This window comes from Lactuca virosa, chromosome 3 (genome assembly GCF_052849685.1).
Source record: "Lactuca virosa cultivar CGN04683 chromosome 3, Lactuca_virosa_CGN04683_v6, whole genome shotgun sequence".
NCBI lineage: Eukaryota > Viridiplantae > Streptophyta > Magnoliopsida > Asterales > Asteraceae > Lactuca > Lactuca virosa.
The window spans coordinates 218,858,689-218,866,612 of NC_136428.1; positions in this window are offsets into that span (position 1 = coordinate 218,858,689).

The following is a 7,924-nucleotide window of genomic DNA, read 5'->3' on the forward strand; positions in this document are numbered from 1 at the left end:
CAACCATCGTGATAGGTTCAGCTACTGGCACCCCTTCAGGTGCATGCTCATTCACATAAGTCTCATGTCATTGATTTCCATTACCATTTCCTAATCCGCAACGAGTTATCACCATGATGTTTTGTACACCCAACAATCATTCAGTCTACTGAAATTGCGAGTATATTATGATAAATAAGGTTTTAGTTGTGTTTAGACGGATAATCCTCCTTATCACCCTGAAAAGTTATATGACAGTTCTAATACAACAATTAAACATTTAGAAGCTTAAACATGTAAAATTTACTAATAAAGGCCGGCAACAAACCTTAGATCTAATCAAGTAATAACAATTTAGAAAACCAAAAGCATGTTATAAATCATTTACCAAATAATAGCAAATTAGGCATCTTATCCTAAAGTAAGCTAGTGTTTGTGTCAATTTTGGTATACTGCCTTAAATAAAATGGACACACACGTCACGATCATTTCTTAGCATTCTAAGTTTATAATTAAGAAATTTGTCCCATAAAAAGTATTTACGAAGAAATGTTTTTCTTTGATTATTAAAAACTTGGGATGTCATAACTGATATGAGAAACATAAGCATAAAGGCAATCATTTACTGTCCTTACAACATCTATCGCCAATATTTCCTCGAATCTCTCACCAGACCCAACCATCATTATCTTTGTACTGCTACCTATGATACAAAGAAACTGAGTGGACCAGGTTGGGAAACCTGGTGAGTACATATGGTTTTCAACCCACAGTATTATAATCTTTAATTATATATTTTTCAGCAAACAAATAACCCAGTTACCAATTCCTGTTATCCTCACTTTCTAATCCTTAAATAATGATCTCGAGGGATCTTTCGTAAAGGATATTTTATCAGTAGTGGTTGTCATCTATTGTTCCTTAAACATATAGACACAACAGTACAATAGTACTTTGGGTGAGCACAACAATATGATAGTATTTTGGGTAAACACAACAGTACGATGGTACTTGGTCACAACACAACAGGTCACAACTTATTATTTCGCACATCATTTTACTAACTAATATTTTTCCTAGATGACTAGGAACAACATTACAATAGTACTTTTGGGTGAGCACAACAGTACAATAATACTTTGGTTACAGCATAGCAGGTTACAACTTGTTATTTCGTACAACCCTTTTCTAACCTATCTCAGCGTCTCATTTTATATTTTACTCACCCTTTTACTAACTTATCACATCCTCTCATCTATTATTTCACACAACCCTTCACTACCAAATCATATTTGAAGTATGATAATATATATATATATATATATATATATATATATATATATATATATATATATATATATATATATATATATAGTTTAATCAAGTAATAGCTATATCATGTTGCACATATATATTAAACACAGCTGAAACATCCCAAAAACACAGTCTGAAAATTTCGTTTTAAATTAGTAATAAACCATAGTCATCATACGTCATAGAAAAATCATAACAATGTATCTCAAAATAATATAACAACTGTCATGTATATCAGAGTATAAACATCACAGGCTGAACAAATGGTGTGTGCACTGCAATCTTCCCGAGCTCCTCTTTTGGAAACTGAGTACCTGAAACCAAAACTGAAACTGTAAGCACGAAGCTTAGTGAGCTCCCCCAAACTACACATACAATACAATAACATATAAAGCAACTACTGGGCCTTGCCCACTGCATCGGATCGAAGTCCGGAACTAACCAGGGCCTTGCCCTCTGCATCGGACCGAAGTCCGGAAACTGCATCGGACCGAAGTCCGGAACTAACCAGGGCCTTGCCCTCTACATCGAACCGAAGTCCGGAAACTGCATCGGACCGAAATCCGGAACTAACTGAAGATAGCATGGCATAATCATACTACTAACATAAACACATATACTGCATACTGCATCGGACCGAAGTCCGGACACATAACACAAAGACATGCTGGAATCACAAAGACATCAAGCACACTGAATTACTGCCTCGGACCGAAGTCCGGAACTACTGCTAACTAAACGGGTCGGCATTGTGGCCGTAGACCCGTTCTTACTGGAAGGAAAACTCACCTCGTAACGCTGGCTGCTGAGGTGCTAAATCTGAGACTGTCTGACTGCTGCTTCGGAACTCCCCGACTACAAATCCCATAAACACTAAATCAAATACTGATAACTAATCTCAAGGTAAAATGACTATTTTACCCCTGGTCAAAGTCAACTTCCTGGTCAAAGTCAACTTTCAGTTGACCGGACTCGCCGAGTTGGGCCGCCAACTCGCCGAGTCCTTATCATTCTTTCTAATCCTCTACCCGCTTCTACTCGTCGAGTTTGGCAAAGACTCGACGAGTTCTTCTTCGATACTAACATCGAGTCCAACTTCATCCGACTCGCCGAGTTGTATGAACAACTCGTCGAGTTCTCCTTCATCGTAAGAACTCGTCCTGACTGTGACTCGACGAGTTGTATGAACAACTCGTCGAGTCTGTTCTTGAGGCAAGAAGATTGCCTTGGACTCGCCGAGTCACGGTGTGGACGCGTCGAGTCTCCTGCATGCCATTACTATACAGTCGATTCTAGTCGATTTCAGTGCATCCAATTCATAGATCTGGGCTTCTAGGGCTGGTTTTGCACGTAAAGTTTCCAACTTTACGTGCATGCACACGAGAATGGGGCTAAAACACCAAAATCATCCAACACTAAGCACTTAGGGTTTGGAACAAGGCTATATTTGCATAAAGGTAGCTACTTTGAGCTCCTGGAGCTCAATGATGTCCAGATCTATAGTTCACTACGCTAAGGGGGCTCCAATCTCGAGTTTGGACCTTGAAATGTCCCAAAAGTGGCAAAACAAGCATATATGAAGATCTATTAGGAAAATGGACAAGGTAGAGACTTTATTACCAGATGAAGTAGCAAAAGGAAGCTAGCTTTTGGATCTCCTTCTTCTCCTTTGACCTTCTCCCTTTCCTTCTCTTCTACACTTCCAAGAATACACCAAAACACTCAAAAATCAAGAAGGAATCACTCAAACTCACCTATGGAGGCTAGGGTTTTGAGGGGGAACGCTCTAGGGGTGCTGGAGGCTGGGATGGGGGCTATAAGGACGTTTAAATAGGGTACAAACCCTAAGGATTAGGGTTTCATCCAGACTGGTCTACTCGTCGAGTCCAGGCGCGGACTCGCCGAGTAGATCACTTAAAACCCGCGTCCAAACCTGGCATCTACTCGACGAGTTAGGACTACTACTCGTGGAGTAGCTCTTTATAAAAGACTTTTAATAAATTAATACGTACCAGGAACGGGGCGTTACAACAGCTAAGCAACACACACAACATTTAAGCATTTAGAATATTTGTATTTATGTGTAAGTAGAAAACAGCTATGCACTCACTTGTTAAAAGTGGATAACTGGAAAGTTGGGCAATTCTTCGCTTCAACACTTATCTTTTCCTTTGAGGTGACCTAGGTACAAATGTCACTAAGTCTTAGTCTTATATTCTTGGTGACTAATGATAGTCTAGATTCCTCAGTAATCCCAATGTCTACATCAAGATCTATCAAGTAAGGAGCAACCGGGTAGGATCATATCAGAGTTAGGGTCCGTTTGGTAAACATCGTATACTATTTGGAAATCTCACTTTAAACAACTCACTAAATCTAGCCTAGACATCATCCCCGTATGTAGATCAATCAGTATAATGACTTGGAATTACTGATAAATCTTGTTTATAGGTTCATAATAACGACTATGAACATAAATATAAGTTACACTTAAAATAAAGTAAGTGTAGCTTAACTTATAAAGATTTTTTGCGAAAACCAAGAATTTGCACGGACGGAATCTCGAATCGGAAGCTACTCTTTGTTGGACTTTCCATTGATTCAGAGCTCCTTTAAAACACTCTAAAAACTAAAAAAAAGTCAGACCAAAAGCAGGGAAAACGTTTGAGAGAGAATGAGTTTGAAATGTGTGAGAAATGAGAAGATTTAGAGGGTATTTATAGGGTTATGGGTTAGGCGCGCCACACATATTACTGGGCGTGCCGCACCCTTCGATGACGCAGATACCTTCACCGCTTGACACGTGTCGCCGTCTCCGTGGTCCACCTCACATCCTTCTAGAAACAGTCACGTGTTTTCTTTTTGTGACGCCACATGTCACATTCTCGTGGTGCCACGTCACCTTGTCTCGGTTGTGTTCTTATGCAACGAGGAAAGATCATCGCCTATGCCTCAAGACAGCTTAAGATGCACGAAGTCAACTACACCACACATGATATTGAGTTAGGAGCAGTGGTATTTGCTCTGAAGATCTGGAGGCACTACCTGTATGGTACGAAAAGCACTATATTTACAGACCACAAAAGCCTTCAACATATATTCGACCAGAAGGAGCTCAACATCAGACAACGACGGTGGGTCGAGCTACTTAATGACTACGAATGCGAAATTTGTTATCATCCCGGTAAAGCCAACGTAGTAGCTGACGCCCTAAGTCGGAAAGAATACTCTGGTCGTAGAGTCAAATCATTGACTATGACTATCCATTCACATTTATCCACTCAAATTAAGGAGGCTCAGCTAGAAGCCTTGAAGCCTGAAAATGAGGCGGGTGAATCCCTTAGAAGGATGGATAAGAACTTAGAAGTCAAGGGTGGCGGATCCTTGTACCTCATGGATCGGATCTGGACACCGAAGCTCGGTGGTTTCAGAGACGTGGTCATGACCGAAGCGCACAATACTCGATATTCCGTCCACCCAAGTTCAGATAAGATGTATCTGGATCTCAAAAAGTTATACTGGTGGCCTAACATGAAAGCAGAGATTGCTCCTTCTTCAGTAAGTGTCTTACTTGCGCCAAGGTTAAGGTCGAATACCAGAAACCCTCAAGTTTATTACAACAACCGGAGATACCTGAATGGAAGTGGGAGCGGATCACAATGGACTTCATAACCAAATTGCCCAAGACAACGGGTGGTCTCGATACCATATGGGTGATCGTAGACAGGTTAACCAAGTCCGCACACTTCCTGCCTATCAAAGAAACTGATAAGATGGAGAAACTGACAAGAACTTACATCAGGGAGATTGTACGATTGCATGGTGTTCCCATATCTATTATCTCTGATAGAGATAGTAGATTCACTTCAAGATTCTGGCAGTCGCTACAAAGTTCCCTGGGAACTAGGCTGGATTTGAGCACAACCTACCATCCGCAAACCGACGGACAAAGTGAGAGGACTATTCAAACTCTAGAAGATATGTTGCGAGCTTGTGTGATAGACTTTGGAAAGGCATGGGATACTCATTTACCCCTTGTCGAGTTCTCCTACAATAGCAGTTATCACACAAGCATAAAGGCAGCTCCATTTGAAGCCCTCTATGGCCGAAAGTGCAGATCCCCTTTGTGCTGGACTGAAATGGGTGATACACAGTTAGCTAAAGGACGAGTTCTTGACAACACTCTCACCAGTCCGGAAATCATTCGATAAACGACAGAGAAGATTGTTCAGATTCGTGGACGATTGAAACCTCTAGAGACCGACAGAAAAGCTACGCTGACAAGAGAAGGAAACCTTTGGAATTCCAGGTTGGTGATCGTGTTCTATTGAAGGTCTCACCTTAGAAGGGCTTGATACGCTTCGGAAAGGGTGGGAAGCTAAATCCAAGGTACATAGGGCCTTTTGAGATTATCTCTAGAATCGTCCCTGTAGCTTACAAACTCAAACTACCTCAATAACTTAGTAACATACACCCTACTTTCCACGTTTCGAACCTGAAAAAGTGTCTATCCGATAAGACTCTTGTTATCCCACTCGATGAAATCGAGATCAATGAGAGCCTCAACTTCGTGGAAGAACCAGTAGAGATCATGGACCGTGAGGTCAAGCAAACAAAGAAACGTCGTATCCCGATAGTGAAGGTTCGCTGGAATGCAAAGCGGGGACCTGAATTCGCTTGGGAGCGTGAGGATCAAATGAAACTGAAATATCCTCATCTTTTCCTTTAGTTTATCTGTATTTGATTAAACTCTAATTTTGGGACGAAATTCCCTTTAACGGGGGGATGATGTGACAACCCGAAATTTCTATCTTGTAAAGTCAATCAATTCAATCAAAAGTTAGGCTTGTTTCTGTTATCTTCTAGCTATGTTAAGGGTTATTCTACGAGTTTTTAAGCCTTGTACACTTAGGATTTGATCCTAAGAAGTGTGAGTAATGGATCTATGGAATACATTCGAGCCAAGAACATCAACAAGGGATGTTCACGGCCGTGAACCCATGTTTGGCCGTGAACCCCTCACCACATGTATAGATTTCCTTCATCTTTCCTTCATTTCTCACATAGTTCAGCCAAAAACTCTCAAACTCTCTCAAGTATCATCAAGGGAAAACCCTCCTTTCTCTTCAAAAACGTAAGTGATTCATCCCTTTTACTTGTTATCCTTCTTATTCATGTGAAGCCTTTGATTTCATCCATGAATTCAACACTTTTCATTTAGATCTTCAAATCACCATCTTTTCCACCAAGAACACCAAGAACACACACTTGTTCTTGGATCGTGAACACCTAAAAGGCTTCCAATAAGTAAGTACCTCATTCATCTTCTTGTTGTCCATTAGAAACACTAGCATCCCCATGAAACAAACACCCCTTTTGGCATGATTCTTCAAGAGTTCACGGCCGTGAACCCTTCATTGGGCCATGAACCCTTCATAGGATCATGGTGTGGCCGTAAACCCCTCATAAGAACAAGGTTGGGCCGCGAACACTTCAAGTGTTCTTGGCCGTGAACACTTCCTTGTGTGGCCGTGAACTCCCTTCATTCAATCATATGTGATTGTAACACTTCATTGCAAGTGTTTTCTAGTACCTAAGGTTGTTCCCTTACATAATTAGTTGTTATATACACTAATTATATACATATATGTGTCATTATATGCTTAATAGGATCCGTTTGTGCTCGAAAACTTCACTTGGCATACTTAGCATCCTATATCGATCTTTCATTTGAATCACTCACTACAGGTGAGTTCATACCCCTACAACTACACTTTTAAATGCTTTTAAATGATTTTAGGGGGGGGGGATACAAGTATAACACAATGAAATTGTGTTAATCATTTACATGTGAAAACAACATGCAAAAGGATTTCTTATACTCAAACTTGTTGAAAACTCTTTTAAAGCTTTTATAAACTTCTTTTACATCAAATCATATCCGTCTATCTATTTACGTATAAGTATGCTTTAATAGACTTAGGACTATTGCTAGATACCTTGACTCTTGTTCCTTGTTTGGTTGTGGGCTCGGGGTAGGATCACTAGTCCGAATGTCAGTTAAATCATAGTTATACTAATTAAATAGATATGTGAATATTAAACCCATTTTAAGGATTATACTTAACTTAGTTGCTTGGTAAGTAATTGAGTCTTTTCTATACATCAATGGCAGTCAAACAATCGTACTAGTAAACTATAATAGGTATAGTTTAGAGGATTACTACATACTACTTCTAGAATAGTGAAACTTACATGAGTCAGTTCATACATGAGTCAGTTCAAACATACTATAACTAGAATGAGAAGGAACATACTATAACTAAAAACGAGAAGGAACATAATATAACTAGAACGAGAAGGAGCATATATAGTAATACAAGAACAAGATAACATTAATGTGAGACACTACTTCATGGCATAGCAATATATTGCTGTGTCACGTTTTGTAACCATAGTCTCCTGGAGGGAGAGCGTGAGTTTGTGTATAGATATATATGGCATTGACCATCCTACACCTTGCTGCTAGCTATAGTGGGACCTGCAGGTCTACGGGTGAAAAATGTCATACCATTTCGACGTCTTTTGATCAGCGTGTTTTATACTAGTCAATCGAGCATGGTTATAACCT